The following is a 27058-nucleotide window of genomic DNA, read 5'->3' as shown; positions in this document are numbered from 1 at the left end:
TCTCATGTAAATCCAACAAAAATGGGCTTTGAACGAAAACACTTCAAGCAAATCCAAAAAAGATGGATTCTAAGTGAAGCTAAAACACTTCAAAGCACAATGTCACTTGTAAATCCGTGAGATCAGTTCAACATTAGAGCATAGAGTCAAGAAATAATACGAGGAAAACAAGAGTACATTTCACACTTTAAGATAATGCATGAGTGTTGGTGCATTAGAAAGAAAATAAGTTTCTATATACAAGTAGACAAGATAAGTTATGGGTGTTCCTTAACCCTTAACTCATGTAAATCTTATAATGATCCCTAATGCCTTAATCTTTATCACTCTATATACATAATTGATCATTGATGCATGTTATAGGACATACCCTAGTGTCATATGGGTTCTCAATGATGGTAGCCATTGCAATGAAGATCTATGCCACAAGTGACTAACGCCATGTAATCGAGTTTGATTAGTTTGATCTATACCACAAGTGATTAACACATTAATGTTGTTGTGAATGCCCATATTAATGTGTGATGTAATGTGAAACTTATTGAGCACCCAAAACCCTTACTAAGATGGAAACTATATATGCCCAAAGCACTATCATTTGAGCTTGAAATTTACCCAAAATTGGTCCATGCCTTATTCATGAGCCCAGTATATTGATGAATACCTTCTTAACTAAACCTTTTTTTTTTGTAAATGTCTATGTATACTAAGATAAGTTTACCCAAAATAAAAATACCATTAACACATACACACACATATTTCTCACCGAGTCGTTACACAGTAAGAATAAAATTAAAACATAAAGTAATTATGATAAAATCAACACTCTAAGATAGCAAATATTTGGGTTCCGTAAGAATTTGATGTTTTCCTACATATATATGTATCTTTTATGGGTAAAGAAAAAAAGGAGAAATATACTAAGTTGAACTATATACCAAAATGCATGTTTCCTAAAAGCATCGAAATGTTTATACTACTTAATTGCTTATGCTACATACTTGTGTAGAATTACTAGTAGCTTCATTTTAGGAATATATAAAATAAAACCTTAATGTTTGTATAGCAATCATGATAAGAAATGGTAATCTTAATTGTTTAATACAATCAAACATAGCTTAATGATGTACATATGACATCTTTCTCTACATTTATTCATGATGTACACATGACATCTTTCTCTACATCTATTCATGATACTTAGTTATATAAAACATAAATAGTAATGTGCTTATATGTGTGCATCATTACACTGCATCAATTCACCATCTACCTTTAAATAGTGTATAGAGTGTATATAGAGAACTTGTTTCTTTATGTGTGCATATACTTTAATGAATGTGAGAGAGAGTATGAGGAGTTACATTATAGCTACATACCTATTATGGGGGTTGCTTAAGGTTGTGGAATCTATCATATGCCTACGTATTTCTTTTCAATGTTTTAAATGAATGTGAGAGTTATTATGAGGAATTATATTATAGTTACAATGTACCTTGTATGGAGATTGCATAAGGGTGTGGAAGCTAGCATATTCTTACTGACATCTCTTGTCAATATTATTCACACTTTATTTGGTAGCTCAGTATACTAAAATAACTAAAGAATCTTAAGTATTGTTTATTTACCATAGAAGAAAGAAAACATAGATATAGGTAATTGCTTAATACTAAGCATTCAAAAAAGAGCTTATATATCTAGCATACTCATGAATTATTAATAATAACTCACTTCTTAGTATGTAAATTTGTATTTCTTTATTTTATCTATAATGTCTTTATTTTTTTAACAAATGTGTAGGAACTTCTTGGACCCTAATAAGCGACCTTGAAGAACAAAACCATTTTCTCAAACCCTAAATCAAAACAAGACTTTTTTATAAGGTTATATTAATTACTCCTGGGTGGTTGCAAGATGAGAATACTCACTTTCATTTACTCTCTCTAAAATTGGGACATCGACACATCTCGGGCGGAGTACCTCGATCATAATATCGCCATCAATTAAAACACAACACGTGCCTCCCAAACCTAAAGCGACATATCTCGAATGAGATACCAACTAATGCCACGGTAGCAGGTCCGAGTTTCCAGTCATCATCCATGTCACCAGTACAGGTCATTGCCACCACCACACTATCTCGATCGCAATATTCATGCCACTCGGATCCACATCAATGCCATGGTGTATCTCCCCTAGACATCCCGCTCAAATGTACATTCAACATATTTAACCAGCCACATATCTCAAACGAGATATTGAAATAAAATCTCGACCATTGAAATACCTCGTTCGAGGTATAGAGATGCAATCTCATCCATCCACATATCTCGTTTGAGGTATAGAGATGAAATCAAGACCGTTTAAAAACCTCGCACAAGGTACATCTACAAAATTCAGCCCGTCCATTCATGCACATTTGAAGATGCGATCCCAGCAGATTTTAATATCTCGATCAAGGTATTAAATGAATCTTGACTGGTTAAACGTACCTCAATCATGGTAATGACTTAAAATCTAAGCCGTCCATGTACCTCCAACGAGATACTGAATTCAAATCTTAGTCATCGATCCTTCACCAGCTCTAAAATTAAGTGTGTATCTTGGTCGTTTGTCTCACTAACCCTAAAATCCGGAGCATACATCTTACAAACCCTAAAGTGCCACCGAACCTCGTTCAAGGTTATAAAATCGGATTTTTTTTTTGCCTCATTGTCACAAGTCATTTTCACTCTCCTTGCTCTCTTGATTTGGATTAGCATTAGTGGGCCCATTAGCGTTGTTTTATAGCTTCATTAGTGCTACTTTTGGCCCTAAGCATTGGACCTTTCACATTGGACCATTCACATTGCCCGTTTGTGTTAGGCTTAGGTTTTAGCATGGAGTCACGCGAGGAGGGCTGCTCGTCTATTGTGGACCTCATCACGGAGATAGACCGCGAGTTAGCAGCTATTCGTAGGAGTGCTAGAGACACACTGTCTACATTACATATCGTGGTAGACTTGGAGGCGATGCTATCGTCCCTTCATAGCCTTCACGATATTGTTTAAGTAGATGAGTGGATAGCCCACCATCTCACTGCTCGTGTGTCACATGGCCTGACATATTGTCAGGTATTTGATCTTGTTCCGATTAGGGATGGAGGCTACTTAGATCTTTTCCTCGATAACCGTGGGATGAGGCCTGGGGCGGGCAAGCCCCTTACTATTTCGCGGTGTTTGTATCCTCATATGGCAACACATATCTATAGTCGATATGTTGCCGAATATGGGAGGATGTCGAACAACTTCCAGATTCCCATATACTTCGCAAAGCAATTATATGTGGAGTTTGTCTTAGGGGAGGAGGTGGATTAAACTAGCCATCAGCATGGTGGTGGTGCTGGCCAAGGCCGTCTCCAGGACCAGGGTAGGCGGCCTCCACACCAGCCCTTCGTGTAGCTCCTACAGATCCGTCGTTTGTGCCTATATTGATGGTCAAGGCTCTTGGCACCCAAGTTGGCATCGACATATGGAGTACCACATAGAGAGCATCCAACACGTGGTGCGCTTGTTCTCACGATCGATACCGATGATAGATGTGGAGGTATTTACACATTTATTACTTCTTAAGTTTTTTTAGTTATTTATTTACATGTTTATATGTACTTTTCTATATTTTTACATGAGCGGCATGGCTGATTGTGTCACGTAGGGTCCCACACCTACCACTGAGAGACTCACTCAGGAGTTGGTAGAGGCGAGGGCAGAGATTGATAGCCTTAGAGAGAGCTGCATTACAGATTGACAGCCTTAGAGAGAGCTGCATTGCAAATTGACAGCCTTAGAGAGAGCTGCATTACAGATGGGAGAGATTGACAGCCTTAGATAGAGCTGCATTGCAGATGGGAGAGATTGACAGCCTTAGAGAGAGCCGTATTGCAGATGGCAGAGGCAGCTACTCTACAGAGGCACGTCATGCAAGAGAGTCTGACATCTAGCAGGTAGGTTTCTCTTATACGTAGAAGAGTTATAATTAAGGTCCTAAGTTATAAATTTCTTTAAGTAATACCTAATGAGAGAGAGTAATCAATTATTTTTATGCTTTACTTTTTGCATAGGCTTGGAAGAATGAGGTAGAGAGTTCTAGAGTTGAGGCACAGTAGCACATGATTATGGAGCGGATTGCACAGCATAGGGCAGAGCAATTGATGCTACATGTTCGGGAGTCCGAAGATCCTCGGACATGACAGTGCCTTACTTGCCTTTATATCCACAGCCTGTTACACAGAGGTTTTTCGATGACCTCTCCCTCAGGATGGATGCACCACCATTCCTTCGTGATGCCCGCTGTGCTCTCTGTATCGACGAGGACATTGACAGTACTGGTGGATATGCTCTAGGATGTGGACATTTTTTCCATTTGTCTTTCATCACTCAGGAGCTAGTACACTTCTCATCATGTCCCTCTTGCCGTGCACGCGTCAACCTAACGATATACAGAGTTTTGGGCATTGATGATCACCTAGGCTTCGCTCGAGTAGATGCTAGGACTGGTAGGCTTGTTGATTTTACCTCAGCTATTGACTTGGGAATCAACGCTGTCGATGACAGAGATCAGGAGCCTCAGGTGCCTCCAGAGATTGAGTGGAGTGCACATGAGTTTGATGCATACCAGAGAGTCCTTCACGAGATCCAGATCACAGCATACAAGCGTGTGGGTGGTGCTGGTCCTAGTGGCACCTCGAGTGATGTTGCTAGCATCAGTGCTGCTTCTCATGAACAGCGTGTCCTTACAGCAGAGCAGAGGAGCTTACACGCGCAGAGTGGAAGACACGTACCATTGCTAATTATAGATTTTGGGTTTACAAACAGAGACGTCTTGTAGTAACACGGCATAGAGAGAGGGAGACGGCTATAGCAGCTTCTTATGGGACTCATGAGCTCCTGAGTACATTGACACCAGCTCATGATCTTGCCTTTGAGAGGCATACCTCCCCACGCAGATATTCGACGACCCTCGCAAAACCGACACAGCCTCCTCGACGTGCATAATAGCCTCGACGTGCACGTCGACCAGCACTCAGAGATGATGATTTTGATTGGGTTGCCATTGCTGGGTTAGCTCACTTACATTGTACTTAGATTCATGGGCAGTGACTAACCTCAGACTAGCTGGGGTAGCTCATTTTCATTATGCCTTAATCTTTTGAGTTAGTAGAGCTAAAACCAGAGTAGCTAGGTTAGCTCACATTCTGATGTACTTATTTGATGTTTATATCATTATGAGTTTTTTCATTATTAACTATCATTACATTTTAGTTGATGTTCATGTTTTTGTTTATTTTTTTAACACTTTGGCTATCATATTGTTTGTTGAAAATCCCCATGCCATCGTAAGCATGCTCCGATGGGGACCAAACTTTGCAAGCATGTGGGGAGGGCTCACCTCCACATGCTTGCAAAGTTTGGTCCCCATCTGAGCATGTTTCGGTTAGTAATTAGCGCCTAGTGTGGATTTTTCAAGTCTCTTGGTGCTTGAGGCCATGGAAATCTGGGTCTTTCCCATACCATCGTACCCAAACATACTCCGATGGGGACCAAACTTTGCAAGAATGTGGGAAGGACCCACCCCCACATGCTTGCAAAGTTTGGTCACCATTGGAGCATGTTTGGATTAGTAATTAGCACCCAGTGCGGATTTTTTAAGTCTCTTGGTGCTTAAGAGGCCATGGAAAATCCTGGTCTTCCCCATACCATCGTACCCAAACATGCTCTGACGGGAACCAAACTTTGCAAGCATGTGGGGGGGGCACCCCCACATGGGCACAATCAGAGCATGTTTGGGTTAGTAATTAGCACCCGGTGCGGATTTTTCAAGTCTCTTGGTGCTTAAGAGGCCATGGAAAATCTAGGTCTTCCCCATACCATCGTACCCAAACATGCTCCGATGGGGACCAAACTTTGCAAGCATGTGGGGGGAACCCTCCCCCACATGCTTGCAAATTTTGGTCCCTAATCGGAGCATGTTTGGGTTAGTAATTAGCACCCGGTGTGGATTTTTCAAGTCTCTTAGTGCTTAAGAGGCAATGGAAAATCCGGGTCTTCCCCATACCATCGTACCTAAACATACTTCGATGAGGACCAAACTTTGCAAAGCATGTGGGAGGGACCCACCCCCACATGCTCACAAAGTTTGATCACCCCATCGGAGCATGTTTAGGTTAGTAATTAGTGCCCAGTGTAGATTTTTTAAGTCTCTTGGTGCTTAAGAGGCCATGAAAAGTCTAGGTCTTCCCCATACCATCATACCCAAACATACTGCGATGGGGACCGAACTTTGTAATCTTGTGGTGGGGGGGGGCCACCCCCACATGCTTGCAAATTTTGGTCACCATCGGAGTATGTTTATATTAGTAATTAGCGCCTGGTGTGGATTTTTCAAGTCTCTTGGTGCTTAAGAGGCCATGGAAAATCCGGGTCTTTCCCATACCATCGTACCCAAACATGCTCCGATGGGGACCAAACTTTGCAAGAATGTGGTCCCACCCCCACATGCTTGCAAAGTTTGGTCACCACATTGGAGCATGTTTGGGTTAGTAATTAGCACCCAGTGCAGATTTTTCAAGTCTTTTGGTGCTTAAGAGGCCATGGAAAATCCGGGTCTTCCCCATACCATTGTACCCAAACATGCTTCGATGGGGACCAAACTTTGCAAGCATGTGGGGTATGGAAAAGACCCGGACTTTGCAAGCATGTGGGGTATGGGTCTAATTACTAACCCAAACATGCTTCGATGGGGACCGAACTTTGCAAGCATGTGGGGGGGACCCCACATGCTTGTAAAGTTTAGTCACCATTGAAGCATGTTTGGGTTAGTTTAGTCCCAATGCGAATTTTTCAAGTCTCTTGGTGCTTAAGAGGCCATGGAAAATCTGGGTCTTCCCCATACCATCGTACCTAAACATGCTCTGATGGGGACCAAACTTTGCAATCATGTGGGGGGGACCCATACAAAGGATGGATCAAATATTAATAACATGGAGTTGTCCCTATTTTTGGAACACATGCATCCCCTAATTCAATGTCAAAGGTAATGTAAAGCGGTTGTGCGTGAACAGCGCACCACACCATAAAGACCGCCACCGCACCGGATAAGGGGGTGAAGAAAAAAAAGGAGTCTAGAAAATTTTTCATTTTCTGCCGCAAAAATTTGGGAGGTTATCTAACTTTTCGAGAGGAGTTAGAAAACACCCATCGTCGAAATTTCGGTCCCAGAACCATTTTCCCATCGTGAGTCAGTATGGGAAACTGGTAAATTTTAGGCAATTTTCGATCCGAAAAAATACGCTATTTTTTGGGCCTAATGTGTTCGAGGGGGTTCAAAATGGGTTCTGGTAAAGTTTGAGCCAACTTGAAAATTTTTGGATTTTTTTAAATTTTTTTTAAAAAAAAAAACCTTAAAATTTGACCTTATGCACTTGCGGTCGGGACGTCATATAGACACTGCCATAGGGTCTAGGGCACCTTCTAGAGTACCTACGCAGGAAAGTGGGACCCAATCGGTAGGAAATTTGGCAGATATTGCTGAAACCTTTTTCGAATCCCAATCTGATACCCTTTCCAGGACAACTAGCTCATTGTCTATGGACAATCTAGGGCCGTCAAATAGTCATCCCTTAGCGCCAATAGGACACCCACAAGATCTTTTAATCCATTTGAAGCCGACACCATGGGGTTACCACTCAATGTGAGACTTCAATATGTCTACACGAATGCTCAAGGAGCTGAGATCTTTAGGGATCCACAACAACGGTATCTCGTTAAGATCGCAGACTTTTTCTCAGAGCTTGATAGAGCACCTCTAGTCAATGACCAGGGTAACATGTACATGGGTGGAGATGGTGTTCTACTACGAAGTCACCTATCATCCAGAGAATGTAGACAAATTAGGGGAGCTCTCTAAAAGTGAGTTCTTAGACTTATCAAAGCCTTCCAGAGCAAGGGAGTCTAGAGAGGCAATTGGCTTATTGAGCCGGACATGCCTGGACCATCCAATGCCCAGTCCTTAAAGCCATCCATAGATGATTTACTTTTTGTAGATCTAAATTTGGAAAGGGACAGGAAAGGCAAGAGCAAAATGGATTAGGGGGCTGAGAACCAAAGGGAGTTTGTACAACAAATTCCAGTGACAAAGGTCTTTCAGGATGACCCACTTCAAGAGGTCTATAAGGACTCTTTAGAAGGATATTATGCCACAACTAGATTGCCAGAGCTAGATCTTCCTCTAGCACTTGTGGTGGTAGTCAAGAAGCTTGCAGAGAATACAAGAACCGAATCGTTGATAAATGGGCCAATGAATACCGAACCTTACATTGGAAGGAGATTCGTGAGCTCACGTGGAAAGGACAACCATTATTCATGGAAGTGTTCTCAACAAATACAGCTAAACCAGGAGAGACAGCCTTTCTTGGAGAAATTGTTGCTCCTCCCCTACGAGAGTTCACTAGAGAGGGACCCTCGACATCAAAGTGGACCACTGCAAGTAGCCCAACTCTAGCACCAAGATATTATCCTACACCAAAAGTGCGACCAAAGATCACACCATAACAACGTTTCTCTCACTATGACAATCAGAGGGTAGGGGAGCCAACTCGGCCTCCCATAAATGCACCTCCTGAAATGCGGGTATCAAGATCTTTGGAGGGGGTTGGTGAGGCAGGTAATAGGGGACCCACACCAATTTGGGATGCATGTGGACCATCTTACCAAAGAGAGGAACAGTTCCCACTGAGAGTGAGAGGCCGTAGGCTCGATGATGAGTATTCAAGACGAGTAAGGCCATCAACTCTTTAGAAACTGGTAAAGAAGTACGAAGGGTCAGGAGATCCATATGACCATGTAGCAGCATTTAGGCAAGCAGTTCGAGCTGAGCAAGTGACTGACAAGCATACGCAAATTGAAGGATTTGGGCTCACTCTTGAGGGAAAGGCCCTTGCTTGATTTCAGGCACTAGAGGCTTCAGACAAATCTTCTTTACGAGTTTTGGAAGAGAGATTCATTGCTGCTTTTTCCTTGATGGGGATTCAGCATGACACAGTAGCAAACATCTACTCTTTCAAGCAAGGCGAGACTGAGAGTGTTAGACTGTGTAAATAGGATGAAGCAGTACATTAATCGTTGCCCAGAAGATGAGAAGCCCACCCAGAGTCGATTAATTTCTCTCTTCTTAAAAGGACTCAAAAATTCAACACTGCACACACATCTCCATGCAAAGAAGCATACAAATTTCAATGAGTGTTGCCATGATGCTATGGATTTCACAGATAACTTCAAATTCCAAGATGGTACTAGCCCTGAGGTGCAACCTAGAGATCAGTGGGGTGATGACCAAAGTTCAGGGTCTAGCGCAATAGTAAATCCAGACCAAATAGCTAACCTAGTACTAAGGAGATTAGGACAAACCTATCGCCCACCCATGCAGCCACAACAACAGCAACAGCGAATGAGGAGTGTACTACCTACAGGTCATCTTTGTGGAGCATGTGGCGGCAACCATAAAACCGAAGAATGTAATACCTTTTCTTCTCTAGTCACAAACCAACCCACAAAGAAGTGGTGCCAGGCATGTGCTTGGAATTATACCCACACCACACAGGAATGTACTCGCATTGCAAGAATGAGACAAGAACGTGAGCAGCAAAGGGGTGTAGTGGCTCCACAAATGCATTAGCAGTACACTAATTTTGAACATAAGCCACCGATGGCACAAGAGCAAGCACGGCCTGTACTTGGAGCTCAACCTCCTGCTCCTGGGACTGCTCCTGTGAGGTTTGTTGACTACGACAATTCAAATATGTGTAGAGACTTGGTAAACCCAAGCTATGTGGAGGAGGAATATGCATCATATTCATCCAAGGAAAATCTCTTTGAAAGTCTCGCATATCCAAGCCAAGCACTGGAGCCTCAACCGAGGGAACAAAATTCTTTGATGTTGCTAGGCGGCTACCAACCTAGGACTCCAGGCCCCTCAGGTCAATGGCAACAAAGGAAAGTAGAAGCCAAACTAATGGGCCCCTGTTATGAGTGTGGAGAACCCCATTGGGCTCGTGATTGTCCACATCGCCCAAGGCAAGCAGCTCGATCCAATACAACAGTACCACAGTTTCCACCAATTGAAAGATATTGTCTAGGGTGTTGTGTAGAACACTTTCCAAAGGATTGTTTACTGAAACCACATGAGGAAACTACCTCTCAACCAAAGGTCTCACTCAACTTTGTAGAGGCAGTTCCATCGCCACCTTCATCAGAGAATGAGGATGTCGTGCCACTTAGAGTCATGACTAGATCACAGACACGAAATGCCGAAATATGCAGACTGATGAGACACCTCGAACTAGGGATGCAAAGGTAAATCTAGTGAACAAGACCCTACATTCCAATAGAAAAAGGACCACTAGGAGGAAAAAGAACCGCAACAAGCAAACTAAGAGTGCATCCACTAGTTCTCAAGAAGTCTCTAAACAAAACATGAAGGATCAAGCTTTTACATCCCAAGAAGTGCACGAGGAGCATCAACCTCAACCTGGGCCTAGTGCTAAACAAGATGAGGCTCGTACAACCAAGGATAGTTCTGGGGGTTCTGTTTTTGTGGATAAGGTGAACGAGACTCTAGATGCCATCATTGATGCTCATAGAAGTCGCATTGCAACTTTATCTGAGCTACCCAAGAAGCTTCAAGAATACCCAAACCCTCGTGAGGAGAAGATCAATCTAGCTGTACATCAACAACTCATTAGGGAAGCTCAATCAATACTTGAGGGCCCACCTCCACCTATCCCTCGAGGCCCAACCTCTCTTAAGCCAACATTAGAAACCATACCAGAAGTGTCATGAAGTTGGGAAATGAAAAGTGAGCTGATCTCACAAGCTCATAGTAGCGAGAAGTCTGCACCAATTGACACCCCATTGAAAGAAGGCATTCTGCCACCACCTAGTCTTGTCTTCCCATGCAATGATGAAGTTATTGATGCTAATGAGGACATGGCAAATGAGATGTGGGCAGCAGTTCATGAGAAAGTTAATGAGAATATGTCCTCTATTATTTCACCTCCATTCTCTGAGGTGGATTTTACCAGGGGCACAGAAAACAACTTTAGACGCCCAAGCATCCATGAGGAAGTTCAAACAATTGTTTCTCCTAGAAGTAAGCATACAATGAAAACCTTACCATCTTATTTGGGAGAATATGAGAGCTGTTCTCAAACCTTGAGGATACCCTCCATGCATAGAAGGTTGACAAAGGAGATGGATATGGGTATCGTGCAAGCTATTTTGTCAGCACCAGTGGCTTGTACCTTACCTTTGCTTGATTTGATAAAGCTTCGACCTGAGTTGTGGAATGATATTACCACATGTTTGTCAGAGCAGGTATTGCTACAAAAGGGTCACCGTCATTGTACTATACACCCTGAGAGAAAGCATGTTATGCCAGTTCCTATCAACAAAGTAGGAAAATTTTGTGAGGACGATCAGGAAAATGCTACCCTCCCATTAGAAGTGCGAAAAGTAGCTTCAACTGCAATACTTGATAGTGGTGCAGGAGTGGGCATTGTGACAAGGTCCATTTGGGAAAAGTGGGGCAAACCAGCTACTAGGAGTACCAGGATGCGCTTGCAGCTAACAGATGGAAGCTTAGAACATCCCATTGGGCTGCTAGAGAACATATTGGTCACCACATGTGGGATTGAATATGAGCACACATTTGCAGTAGTGGATTTTGGAAAGCATCCAAACTATGAAGTGATATTGGGTAGACCATTCATGCAAAAATTTCAAATGATTCAAGATTGGGGATACAATTATTTATACCTCCGACATGATTTTGTCATCACAAGGGTCAACCTAAAGAATCACTCATATCGTGATGTAACAAGGTCTCCAATAGATGAGTTTGATTCTGCTTCATCTGAGGGCTCAAGAGTTACATTGTCAGATGGGCGAGAAGATCTGTGGATGTGTGGAGCCTCATGTAAGGATTTCAACACTGAGAGACTTAAGGGTAATCGAAGTGTATCAGATGAGGCATACATTCCACAACCCTTCCCTGAGCACTTAATTGATCCCCTAGAATGGAGTCATGTCCTTGTAACATTATCGACATGTGCTTTACCTAAGCCAATTCAATTTTGTGACTCAGATGGATATGACATTATTCCTATACGAATGGTACAACCACGTGACCTTCTAGATGATTTGTATTATGGGGATGCATCCACAACAGCACTGCATGTAGAGGAAGTCTCAGTGGAGGATTTAACACTCGAATCTGCTAATGATGCTGATAAGGAAGATGGATGGGACTCTGATTTTGATGATGATGTGATAATCCCCGAGGAAGAGTTAGGAAAGGCACGCCTACTCTTGAGAGGAAGGGAGGTTCAAGTAGTAGAGATCCCTCGAAGCCGACCTAAACGTAAATTCTGTAAGAGCCATAAGAGAATCCGTAAACAAGATGAGAGGGAACGATGTGAGAGAATACAAAAAGAAGACGAGGAGTTTAAGAATGAACACTCTCGACCACCACCTCACTTCTCAGGAAAGAATGGATATCTATACTACATTCAAGCACAAGATAGTATCAAAGACCAAGTAAAACGATCAGATGGATTCCAACCAGGAGAAAAGCTAAAAACTGTAAGTAAAAATCGTAAAAAAACGAAGAAACCAAAACAAAAACTCAAGTCTCAAACCGATTCAAAAGAGAGTGTCGGAAGTGTAAAGATAACGGTTGAACAAAAAACTCTGGTGCAAGATTGCAAAACCGCATGGTCTTCAATTAGTGATGACTCAAGTGGACAAGAACAAGGTCTCAATGTTCCCCCCAACTTCACACAGTACACTCTTCAAGATCGGAAGATTGTTCTTCAACAGCCCATGCGACAAAAGCCAAGCATGCCAGGGGTTTCATATGATGGTCCAGAAGATGCAGAAAAAATTGATATCGCTAAGCCAGGAGAAGAGCCTCGCTATGTGTGGATTGCCACACACTTGTCCTTAGATGAGGAGAAGTTATTAATTCAAACAATAAAAGAGTATCGCGATGTTTTTGCTTGGAGTTATAAAGACCTCAAAGGAGTTGATCCAAGCATATGTCAGCATACAATTCCATTGCGAGAGGATGCAAAGCCTTCCAAGCAGCGTCCTTTTGCAGGAAAGATAAAAGAAGAAATAGACAAGCTCTTAGAGGCAAAATTTATCTATGAGATTAAACACACTGAATGGGTCTCCCCTATTGTAGTGGTGCCCAAGAAAAATGGAAAACTTCGAGTATGTGTAAACCTCAAGAATGTAAATGCAGCTACTGTACGTGATCATTACCCACTTTCAATCACGGATCATGTTTTGGAACGTGTTGCAGGGAAAAAGGCATATAGTTTCTTGGATGGATTCTCCGGTTACAATCAAGTGTCAATTGATCCAAAGGATCAACACAAGACAGCCTTTGCAACAACTGAAGATGGCATCTTTGCCTATCGTGTTATGCCATTTGGTCTAACAAATGCACCTGCAACCTTTCAGCGGTTAATGAGTCATGTATTCAAGGAGTACCTTAGGCTATTTCTTGAGATCTTCATGGATGATTTATGTGTTCACTCACAAGAGCGTGATGATCATATAGAACACCTCAGACTTGTGTTTCAAAAGTGTCAAGTTTATCGTATATACTTGAATCCTGACAAGTGCAAATTCATGGTAAGACAAGGGAAGATTTTGGGCCATATTGTTTCTCACAATGGTATTTCAACAGATATGGATAAAATTGATGCCATTGTCTCATTACCTCGGCCTATTAACCCTAAAGGGGTATAAATATTCATGGGACATTGTGGCTATTATCGTCGATTCATCTACATGTACGCTGTCCTAGCCAGACCATTATATGCTCTTCTTGTAAAGTTTAATTGGACTGACGAGTGTGAGGAATCCTTTGAAAAGTTGAAGCAAGCATTAGTGTCTACACCCATCTTACGGCGGGCACCAAATTGGAACCAAATCTTTTTTCATGTCCATATTGATGCTTCAAACTTTGCAATTGGATGTATTTTGGCTCAATCGGGAGAACATAATAAGGATTTCCCAATCTCCTATGCTAGTCGACAGTTAAACAATGCTGAGAAGAATTATACCACAACAGAAAGAGAAGGTTTGTCCATGATATATGCAGTGAAAAAGTTTTGCCATTACCTTTTGGCAAACAAATTTATATTTTTTGTGGACCATCAAGCACTGCTATATTTGGTGAATAAGCCTTGTGCAACTAGAAGGATTGTGAGGTGGTTTGTCATCCTTCTTGAGTTTGATTTTGAAGTGGCAGTCCGAAAAGGAACAACTCATCTTAGGGCAGATCATTTGTCTCGAATCACCTCTAGCGAAGCTCGTGTGGATGTGGATGATGATATGTTAGATTCAACAATTTTCCTTGTAGAGACAGCTCCTAAATGGTTTGAGCCCATCTTAGAAATTTTGACAAGTGGGCAGATATAACTAGCAAGTCCTAATGTGGACCTATGGAGACCATTCAAGTTAATCTCAGGGAGATTATATTATCAGGGTAATGATGGAGTGTTACGGCTTATACCTAACCCTGACCAATATGAGGAGATCTTGGAATGGGCACATGAGGGTATTGGTGGACCATGCATCAGCTACTACTTGTGTGCGACGTATAACTCAGGATGGGCAATGGTGGCCTACCATGCATGCGGATGCTAAAAAATTTGTTTGTAACTGTGCTTCATGTCATATTCAACAACCAATTCATAATGTCACATTATTCCAAATTTCAACTACACCAAGTTGGAGTAAGTATATTGTGGACTATCTTCAGCATGGTCATACTGATCGAACAATTCCTAAATATCGAAAGCGTGCTATTGAAGTTGAAGCGGCCAACTATATGCTGATAGAGGGCCAACTCTACAAGAGGGGCAAGGATGGCAACTTGCGCATGTGTGTATGTGAAGCTGACTACTTGAAAATCTTGACTCATGCACATGCAGGTGTTGGGGGTGGACACTTTTCGGGCAATACCACAGCTAAGTTGATTAGGTGGTCTGGGCTTTGGTGGCCAACCTTACAAATGGATGCCGAAGAATATGTAAAACGTTGTGAGACGATTGTCAAAGGGCCAAACCTCCCATCACAAAGGACAATATGCCATTGCGGCCTATGTTAAGCACACATGCTTTTGCCAAATGGGGTATTGATTTTGTCAGTCCCATTAAACCTCTAGCTCGTCACACGCATGCCGAATATATTATAGTCGCAAAACTGACTATTCGACCAAATGGGTAGAAGCAAAGGCTACAGTTAAAAATGATGCCAGAACCACAGCCAAGTTCTTGTATGAGTACGTGTTTACACGCTATGGCTTACCTATTGAAATCGTTAGTGATCAAGGTGTGCACTTTGTGAATGAGGTCATAGAGTTTTTACTTCAAGAATTTTTGGTAATTCACAAGCGTTCTGCATCATATCATCCCCAGACCAATGGTCAAGCTGAGAGTACTAACAAGATTCTCTGCACAACACTCACAAGATTCTCTGCACAGCACTCACAAAGATTGTTGAGGGACATAGGACTGATTGGGAGCAAAAGTTGCACTCAGTTCTTTGTGCATATAGAACAGCCTATAAAACATCTGTGGTGGGCACAACCCCATTTGAGCTTGCTTTTGGGCTAGATGCAATTCTTCCCATTGAATTTCTTGTACCTACTCTACGAGTTGCTAAACAATTGGACTGGACTGGTCATGAGCTTTCTCAATGCATTGATGAATTGGAAAATCTTGATGAGACCCGCTTATTGGCGGTAATGGGGATGTATGCCGAGAAGAGGAGACAAAAGCAATGGTATGATCAAAATGTAACAATTGGCCGATTCAAAAAAGGGGACCTTGTGCTCTTGTACACACTTAAGAAGCATAAGAGAAAGCTCAAGAAACGTGGCCTAGGACCGTTTGTGATTAATGAGCTTACTCCAAGTGGTGCAGTGCGTTTAGAGACACTAGAAGGTGAGGAGCAAATGCCTAACTTCATTAATGGAAGTCGTCTCAAGAAATACAATGAACCATTAACTGAAGTCATGCTTCAACAAATGCATGCTGCCCACACACGGAAAGAAGCACATGACCTACTTAAACGTCAAGCTCAAGAAGAAGCTAAAGCTAGAGTTGCAAAAGCCAAGGAGCGTCGCAAGGCTTCTATGTTGACCTTACAGTTGGCTACTGATTGAACAATATGTCAATCCTTTCAATATTCACGTGTGTCTTCATCTTCATGAGACTACCTACTTTGTCTCTGCCTTAATTGACTCTGGTGCAGATTATAATGTTCTCTCATTTGACACATGGGTAGCCTTGGGACAACCAACACTTGTGCACATCCCTATTGACTTACGAAGGTTCTCAGGTGAAGATAACCCTATAGAGGGAAAATGTGTCATTATGATATCCATTCAGGATCACCAGATGTCAGTTCCCTTTTATGTGGCTAGTAAGTCCAAGGCAGTGGTAGAGGCTGTTCTTGGTCGATCGTGGTTAAGTGCTACCAATTGTTCATTAGATTGGAAGACTAGACAATACAAATTACAAATTGATTCTGATTGCATCTTGGGATCTGCTGCTCCACGAGTTTTATCATGTCAAAAGGGTGGTAGTTCTACCTTACACAACCCACTTTCAACATCTGCTCTTCAAGCTCTAAGACAAATGATGTGGATAATCGATGAGTCCTCAAATGAGGGCCATGGCTGGCATGTTCCAACTACTCTAGAGAGAGAGAGAGAGATGTGTGATAGCGAGCACAAGAGAAATATGTTGCACAAGGCCAATGATACTCTTGTAATTAGAGAACCTCCTCCTCCCAAGTACATGTGATCTATAAGTGGGTGTGATATACATGTGAGCCTTTGTGAGAATGGGTAAGGTTTGATCATTGATTTTGAAAGAAGTAGGAGCATGGATAAGGAGGAGATAAGTTTTTTTTTTCTAGCTGATTTTCCAAGTACATGTGATGTGTAAGTGGATGTGGTAATACGTGTAAGCCTTTGTGAGAATGGGTAATGTTTGACTATTGATTTCTAAATAAATAAGAGAATGGATAAGGAGAAGATAAGTGTTATTTTCCCAATTGATTCCCGAAGGGATCCAAGTAAAAAAGAGTAAAGGGAGGAAATAATGAAATTCAAAAAATACAAATTGCCAACAATCAGAAGGTAGGGTTAATTTTTCAACCCTTATCCCATCATATGTAATTAAGGAGCATGGAGAAATCATGTTAATTTTTTAACCCTTATCCCATCATGTAGCTAAAAGAGAGTGTGGAGAAATCATGTGTGAAAAAAGAGGAATAAGGCATTGTACTACACATGTCAATTTACAAAAAAGAAGAAGAAGAGAAGGTATAGATGTACTACACACATGGAGATCAACCCATGTGACACATGGCTATCATAATAAGTGTCTCCCCCAATTCATAGATCCCAAGCATGCTCCATGCTTCCCAACAAGGAAAGGGAGGAAAATTAGGAGGATGTGTGCGACTAATCCCGTAGCAAATGGAACATAAACTACCTTGGTGCCATGAAAATGTATCTACAATGTTGTTCCCTAATCATTTGAGGAGATGAAATGATAAGTTCTTTTTTTAATATCTCTCTTTTTGGCATTATAATTAGCTAAAACGTAGCTTAAATCATGTTTACTTTTTGTGGAGTTACTCTCCTTATCATTTGGGGGTTAACGCTTCCTAACAATACTAGTTTGAAGTGTGTAGTCAAGTACTCTTGTTTTTTGGAAGCATGTTTACTTTTTGTGGAGTTACTCTCCTTAGCTAGTTGTATATTCTTCTCTTTTGAGGAGTTTCTCTCCTTAGCTGGTTGTATATTCTTCTCTTTTAAGGCATGGCTCTTAAAGACAAAAAACGTGAATGGCTAGCTACACCTTTGATGGGTTATTTAGATTATCTATTGGATGGCCATCATGCTATGTAGATAGTCACCTTCCTAATATAATATACATGAGATCAGTTTCTTTGTTTCTTTGTTATCTTAATGGATGACCACATTATATAGGTCTAGAGAGAGAGAGAGAGGGAGATAGAGAGAGATGATTGGTATCTATGTGGGACTGATGGATTTGAGATAAGTAAGGAGAAACAACTTTAGAGTCCTTAAAAAAACTATGAAATTAGAAAATCCTACTTTTAGCTTATCAAATTAGCCATAGGGGCCTCACTGTTATGAAAACTTCCATATCACGTGTGCATGTGTGTGTGTGTGTGAGAGAGAGAGAGAAAGAGAGAGCGTGTACGTGTGTGTGTGTGTGTGTGTGTGTGTGTGTGTGTGTGTGTGTGTGTGTGTGTGTGTGTGCACTTACTCATGCACAAGTGTGTATGCATGTGTGTGTGCACTCACTCGTGCACAAGCGTGTATGCATATGTGTGTGTTTCTGTGTACACACATGCTACCATCAGTATAAAGTAGAAGTAAGAACAAAAATTATCAATGAATTATGTGTGGAGACTTCCATGAATAATAATTCTTATCTTCTCTTTGAATAAACAAATGAATAATAATTCTTATCTTCTCTTTAAATAAACAAATGAGTCAATATTTTGTATGTTCTTTCTTTCTGAACCATAAAAATGGTTTAAATGTTTTTTGGAGAATATAAGAAGCATATGATTACAAGATATTATTAATTGAATTAGAGCATGCAATAAGCACGCTTCTACCCATCGTAAGAGTTTTGAAAAAAAAAATGAAAGAGAAAATATCAATTCTTGAAAATGCCTACCATGTCTTACATCAAATAGGAATCTCAATAGTAACACAATTCCATGGTGGTTTTATTTGGGTAGATATAGGCAACTTGGAAGCACACATCTCTGTTGCAACTCTAGCTATGTAAGAATTTACATACCTTTCCTAATTTCACTCTTAATAGACACTAACATAAAATGTGTGCCCGATTCTCCTCATTTTTGCATGCAAAAATGAAGTATTCACATTGAGGTATAGCAACACCCATGATAAATATACTAAGTACCATTGTTTAACATATAAACCAACATTTGTGATTTTATAAATGTTTGTAGGGTTGTAATAAAGTAATATTATCATATAGATCATAGATGTAAATTCCAAATCATGTTTTTTTTAATGTCTACATTTAATAGGGATTCTATCAAGATTTTTAGTGTGAAATTTTTCTCCTCCTAACCAATGGATTTATTATACTGGGAAATATGTCATTTGACATATCTAATTATGAGCGTAAGTTTGCAATTGTTAGCATTCATGGTGCCGGGATGAAGCATGTGCAAAGAGAGAGAGAGATGTGTGATAGGTGAACACAAGAGAAATGTGTTGCACAACTCAAATGATACTCTTGTAATTAGAGAACCTCCAAAGTACATGATGCGATTTTTAAGTCCATGTGATATACGTGTAAGCCTTTGTCGCTCGTCAGAATAATGATACTCTTGTAATTAAAGAACCTCCCAAGTACATGCAATTTTTAAGTGGGTGTGATATACGTGTAAGCACTTGTCAGAATGGGTAAGATTTGATTATTGATTTTGAAAGAAATAGGAGCATGGATAAGGAGGAGATAAGTTTTATTTTTCTAGTGAATTCCCGAGTACATGTGATGTGTAAGTGGGTGTGATAATACGTGTAAGCCTTTGTGAGAATGGGTAAGGTTTGAATATTGATTTTTAAATAAATAAGAGCATGTATAACGAGGAGATAAGATTTATTTTTCCTATTGATTCCTGAGAGATCCAAGTAAAAAGAGTAAAGGGAGGAAATAATGAAATTCAAAAAATACAAATCGCCAAAAATGAGAAGGTAGGGTTGATTTTTCAACCCTTATCCCATCATGTAATTAAGGAGCATGGAGAAATCATGTTGATTTTTCAACCCTTATCCCATCATGTAGCTAAAAGGGAGCATGGAGAAATCATGTGCGAAAAAAGAGGAATAAGGCATTGTACACATGTCAATTTACAAAAAAAAAAAAAAGAGAAGGTACAAATACGGAGAACAACCCATGTGACACATGGCTATCATAGTAAGTGCCTCCCCCAATTCATAGATCCCAAGCACTCTCCATGATTCCCAACACAATTTGAAAACTTTCCACTCTCAATGGAGGTTTTTTACCCAATGGATATGAGCAAGAGGGAGAACAAGGCTCAAAATTACATAGTCGACAATAACCAATGGTAATTAGCATTGTTTTCTTTATGTATTTCAAGGATTGTACTTCTCTTTTCCAAGTCTCCAGATGAAAATATGTGTGTTTCTTATCTTTGTTTGCTTCCAATATAAAATTCAAACTCAAAAATGCTTAAATGTATTATGTCAAACCATAACCAAAATTGGTTTATAAACTGTTTAAAATTACCAAAATTACTCAAAAAATCTTCTCCAAAAAAGGTATTTCAATCACATGCCAAAAATGAAAGTGTGAAGTAGGCTTCAATCATATGCCAAAAATTACTTCTACTCTATCCTAAGAAACTTGACAAGTGTGATTAAAGCTTACTTCATACTTTTCAAGTTGCTTAGGATAGATTCGTAGTAATTAGACATGTGTTAGATTTTTTTTTGCATATAATTAAATCTTACTTCACACTTGTGAACTTTCTTAGGATAGATTAGAAGTAATTTGGCATGTGTTGAAAGCTTACTTCACATTTGTCAAGTTGCATAGGATAAATAAATGAATTGTAAAATGTTGAAGTTCACTTCACACTTATTAATTTTCTTGAGAAAATAGAGCTCTTAATGCATGTCGAGATGAGATCCGTACACTTTGTAATCACATCTTTCCATTCCATGATGCCAATCTATATCTCTCTATAATACTCATGCTATATACTCTTACCCCCTTCATACCCAATAGTCCTTAACTTGAGATCTTGTTGTAGAGTACTCCAAAACTTTACCATATTAGATGATATGGAGGACTTTGTAGAGTTAGCTATCTGAGATAATCTTCTCTCAACACCTCCCATGGGTGTTACATGCTTGTTAATAACCACCCATGTACTATATACCTGTAACCACTACACAAGAAGATACTCTTTATCCCACCATGGCATTATGCCAATACATTTATAATTATCTAAATGGCATGCTTATTACTCTTTACCCCCCCCATGACATCCTTAAATTATGTTAGTACATCTATAATTATCTAAATACCGTGCTTATATCATTAATAAATTGCTTTACATTAGAACATATAGAATACCCTCTACTTGTTAATTAGAGTGAGTGGATATTCATTTTTTGAATCTAAAAATACACCACCACCACCATTAATGGAAGATGAGGAGCAAGACTCAGATTACATTTCCCATTCTACTTACCCTATTTACTGCCCTCTAGCTAATAATCCAATACCTTCTCACCTTGTTTCTTAATCACTAGGCAATGTTACTAATGTTTTTTTTCCTCCTCCACTCCAAATGTTACTAATGGTTTTTTTCCCCACTAACCCACTCCACCCCAAAGAGTAATCGATTCTAAGGCAAATTGAGGAGCCTTTCAATGTGGCAAGTTCATCATAGAGGATGCTCAGTAAGAAATGTAGGATCCACGGTAAAAATTGATGCAAGCTCTACCATCATAAGAATATGAAGCCATGATAGGCATAGGCAACCCATTGCTTAAGCCAAAACTTATGATCAACACATTGTTGAAGATAACACCTTTTGACCCAGCAAATAAGGATATATTTTGAAGCTTATACCATAACACAAACAATTCCATGAATGTCATACCCTATCAAAGCACCAGTGCCTAATGTGATAGAGTTATTTCTAATGGATAGTGAAGGAAATCTATGGGGGACTGTGGACTATGGCCAAGAACACAAGGTTATGTTATCCAACCCAGGTTGTGCAAGATTTGTTGGAAATCTACTTGGTCACATATATAATTATGTACAATTTTAAGAGATGAAATATCTGCTTAATCACATATGTAATTATGAATAATTTATTTGAAAATTGCTTTGTCACATATATAATTATGCACAATTTTTTGAGATGAAAAGAATGCATCAAGTGCACATGTATAAGAGGAGGAGGGTATATAAATATTGAAGTAGATCATGTCAACAACCCTCCACTTGAAACTTTGGAATACATCTAGAATGGTAGAAAAGCTTCCTTTGCATTGAGAAGTATGGTAAGTTTATGTGAGAAGTTATAGTTCTCTAAGTGGATCCCATGTACACGCCAATGAGAAGAAGGTACATTCCAATGGAATGTACAAAATGGCAGAAAGACTTCCTCTGCATACTTCTCTTATTTTGGCTCCTATATTCACTTGAAAATCTCTAAGAGTATTACAGTCATTCTAGACTTAAGATCTTATTTTTCCTTGTTAGGCTCCTAACCCTTATTTATTCTCTTGATATGTTTTATTTCCCATTTTATTGATGTAATGTCAATTCCTTCACAAATCTTTAATTTGAGCACACCCAGTCTTATTTCCAATTCTGATGCTAGGACCATTGTAGATGGTTACCGTTAATGACAATTTTACCAATTTGTTATCAAGTTTTCCTAAAAAAAATTAACCTTTACACCCATGAGACATCATACTTATACTTCGTGTCAATTTGCCACTAGCGGCAACACGATTTCTCACATCAACAGCTATGCAAATTGCTGCTTGAGGTAGCACACCTTTACTTCGTGCAGATTGCCACTAGAGGCAACAAACTTTTCTTTGTGCCGATTTGCCACTTGAGGCAACATGATTTTTGTTTAAAACTTATGAACAACTGAGGCTAGTTGCTCCTCAACCTTAAGGCATGTTTTGATAATATTATTTAAATGATTATTTGAATGGCGTAATGCTATGTGCATATAATTTGTGCGATGATTTTTTATAAGTAGATTAGTGGCAGGGCTAACGCCAGTGTTAGGTAACTCTCCCTAATTTTGTGTAATGGCTGCACCCAACCCATTTTGGTAGTGTGGATGACCATCAATTATTTAGACTATTTGCTTAGATTACCTCTTTAGTTTAATTCAATTGGACCATTTTAGAGTAGTCAATTTATTTGATTCATTGTAATACTTTAGCCTAGTGAAATATGAGGTCAATAGTTCAATACATGCATGAAACATGCAACTTTCTTATTCTTAAGGGAAAAAGTAAACTTTTCTTAAAATAGACCTCTCCAAAGTAGTAGTACAGCCGAATTTAGCAAAATAGCCCTTGTTGATTATAGACCGACACTATTATCATAATTTTAAGTATAAACTCGATTATATTCTGGCGAAAGACCATAGAGTTATAGCTGCAGGCTTGTACCTATATATAGGGAGCTAGGACAAGTTGAGAGAGGTAAACATCTACATAGAGTATCGGTTTAATTATTTCTCAGTGTGTGAGAAAGAGAGAGAACTCTATTAAACATGATTTGTAAGAATTGTAGGTTCCTTGGATGAAGCTTTCCTTTCTTTCTATATTCTCTGTTCTTCTCTAATGAGCTGATGTCTCCTCTCTATCAAAGAGATTAATTGTACCAAATTACGTAATATCTTAATAAATCATCAAAATACTCATGTGTGGGACTGGGTCTCATACATAAGGCGGAAAATTGGACCCAATATGGTGTTTATGTCTCTACACTTTATTTTTCTTAAAAAATATTATTTGAAGTGAAAACTTGATTATTTTGATTTCAATTTATTCAATTGTATAACATATCTATACATGTATACATAGAGCTACAAGGCTCTATGCATGCATGCATAGCTCTATGCATTTCTCTATGCATCACTTTATAACACTGTTGCAGACAAAATAGGTAATATTTCCTAAAAACGAGAAAAATTTGGCATCTTTCAAAGATTCCATAAAAAAAAGTTCAGCTTTTTACCTCTTTTTAAAAAGTGGTCTACGCATGCTTACAACACTGCCAAAAAACGATAATATTTTGGGCACTTTACATGTTTCTTACAAAAATTGACATGAAAAAAAAGACTTCATTTTGCTAACTTTTTGAGATTATAATTAAAAATCTAACAATAAGTTTGCAAAAAACATGCCAAAATAGAGACAATGTTTATTATTTCCATCTTCAATCTATTAAAAAAATGATACAACTGTAAAAGAAGCGGCATAGGTATGGTTCCTCATAATCATTGCTACACCATCACTAGTCGATGTGCCTTTCCCTAAGAAGGTAGACGAGACATCCTCTTCTTCACTATCCACAAATACAATTTTTTTCTTCTATGTGTACACTTGAAGCTTAGACTCCTTGGGTCATTTGCCATGTTAGCATGATGGAGGATGTGCTACAGAGTGCAACTATAAAAAACTATTTGTATAATTATATTACAAAAGCGTTATCTTGATACAATTATTATCTTAATTATAAAACCCTATTTTGGCTCTCAATGAGAGTAATATTAAAATCCATTTTGAAGCTCTTGAGTATCACAATTTTTTAATTGATAATATATACTTTTTTAAAAGAGTTCGTTATGTACATATGAATTTTAAAATATCATGAATAAGCTATTTAAAAGTTGTCTAATTTTAAAAAATAATTCCACACTCATTTTTAAAGAAAATGTGTCCTTGATGTGACAAAAAAGGGTTAAATGGTAATTTTAGTTATTAAATGAGTTTAGAAAGTATGAAAAATGTCTCTTTAAGAAACAAAAGTTTATACTTTCCAAAATACTTTTTTGTAAAATATCAGACTGGGACTTGGGTTCGAATCCTACTAGTTACTACACATAGTAAGGATGTTTTAGCTATAACATTTGCGGCCAACTTAATGCTAGCTAAGAGTTGATGTTTTTCATCAACTCAAAACATCAACTTTTACGAAAATTTGATATTTTGCATCAAGTTGATGTAAAACATTAACTTTATATTCAAAACATTAACTTTCTATGCAAAAGATTAACTTTTTTACAATACTTGATGTTTTGTATCAACATTATACAAAACATTAACTTCCCACAAAACTTGATGTTTTACATCAATTTTAATGCAAAACATCAAGTTTTATGGAAAAGTTGATGTTTTGCATAAAATCTATGTAAAACATCAACTTTTTCATAAAACTTGATGTTTTGCATCAACTCGATGCAAAACATCAAGTTGTGTGGAAAAGTTGATGTAGTTGATGTTTTTCAACATCCTTCACATGCGCTATAAATAATTATAACTAGAGCTCATTCCTACACTACTCTTAGATATACCATCACCTATGTTCATGATAATGGCTATCTGGATCAAACATCAACTTATGCATACTATGAATTTTTGCCACCACCACATATGTATATAATATAGGCGACAATTTCTTCCCGCCACCCTTTTCCATATTGCATAACCAAAATTCCCTTCATGAAAACAAATACCTATGTGGGTCAAAATTTACACTCATAGGCTATATGATGTCTGCCTCTAAGACTATCATGCTGAAAAAATATATCTTTTAACATGCTTAGGTTTACTCGGAGCCTCCATAGTTACCATCTTCTACATATATATATGAATACAAGTCTACCTTTGCACACCTATAACTTGACCTCTTTAAACTCTTAGCATTGGTTGTATATCATGCCCACTATCTGCTTATAAATAATAGAGCAAATAATTATATCATGCAAACTATCAAGGTAAGTATATACTAAAGGCTTTTTTAGTTGGGTCTAGAAATAGACTCAAGGATGTTTGTAGATTTTTTCATAAATTATGGAGCATATATTGTTATGTATTCTAATATTTTTTGAGTGCTTATCAAATAATGTGCATATTTATGTATAGTGGTAGAATTTGTCCCAAAAAGTCCATTAAAAAAAGTGTCTTATATTCATGAAATTTATAAAATAATTTTTTATTTGAAAAAGATTGATATTTCTTTAAGTTATGTAGACTCCTATGTAATTTTGTAAGTCAAGTTTATTTTTATGTCACAAACAACAGCAGTTTATAAATCTACGAAGGTCACACGTGTTTTCAATCTTGAAAAAAATAGCAAAACTCATGTATTTTTTAAATTTATACATGGAATTCTAGATGTGTTTTCAAAAAACTATGTTTTTAAGCCATTTTTGAGATTTCACACATTTTGGGAGGGAATCTTTTTAGGTAACCCTTTTCAGTTACCTATTTTGCTCGCAATAGTGTTTTATGTGTTGCTCTACACATTGAGCTTTATGTAGAAGCTCTACGCATACATAGAGCTATTGATGCATACGTAAAGCATTGTAGCTCTATCTACGCATACATAGAGCTATTGATGCATACGTAAAGCATTGTAGCTCTATGTATGCATGCATAGATCTATGTATAGCTCTATACATAGAGCCTTGTCACTTTATGTATGCATGGATAATAGCTCTATGTAGACTATGTGGCCGTGAGCAAAAGATGCTTGATCACATGAGAAGGCATATGAGCAATAAAGCATGGTAAACCAAAGTTGACTCAAACTCAGATTAAAAGAAGGTAAAGAAGATGTATTGGGACAATACCGAGGTATTTAAATAGTAATAAAAAGAAGCAGCTCGGATACAACAAGTGTAAAGATGGGGCTTCTCACCTTAGATCGGGTGGACCAAGCCAGCTTTTCTTACATCGTTTGTAAGTATTTGAACCCATCACCTATTCTATACCAAATTTGGCTATTTGAAGAACTTATGTTAATATACAAATCTTGCTTTAATTTTATGTGTATTTACATATATAGGAAAATGTGGTACGTTGATCTCCTACTTGTGATGAGTATGACTATGCTTATCACCATGGGATCTTGACGACGTGAGATCGGTTGTGTGAAAAGGGTGTTTGGTTAAAGTATGATAGCATTATGTCTTTAAATAACTTGTTTAAGTAGGTTTTTTAAATTTATTATTTATTCCATGATTACAACAGATGATTACAAGAGAAGGACGCTTAAGCCTGCTACTATAAACTATGGTCACGTCACTAGAAAACCCCAAAAAAAAAGAGATAGATT

Source organism: Cibotium barometz, chromosome 6 (genome assembly GCF_041138505.1).
Source record: "Cibotium barometz isolate CiBa-2024 chromosome 6, ASM4113850v1, whole genome shotgun sequence".
Lineage (NCBI taxonomy): Eukaryota > Viridiplantae > Streptophyta > Polypodiopsida > Cyatheales > Cibotiaceae > Cibotium > Cibotium barometz.
Note: the sequence above shows the minus strand (reverse complement) of the source record.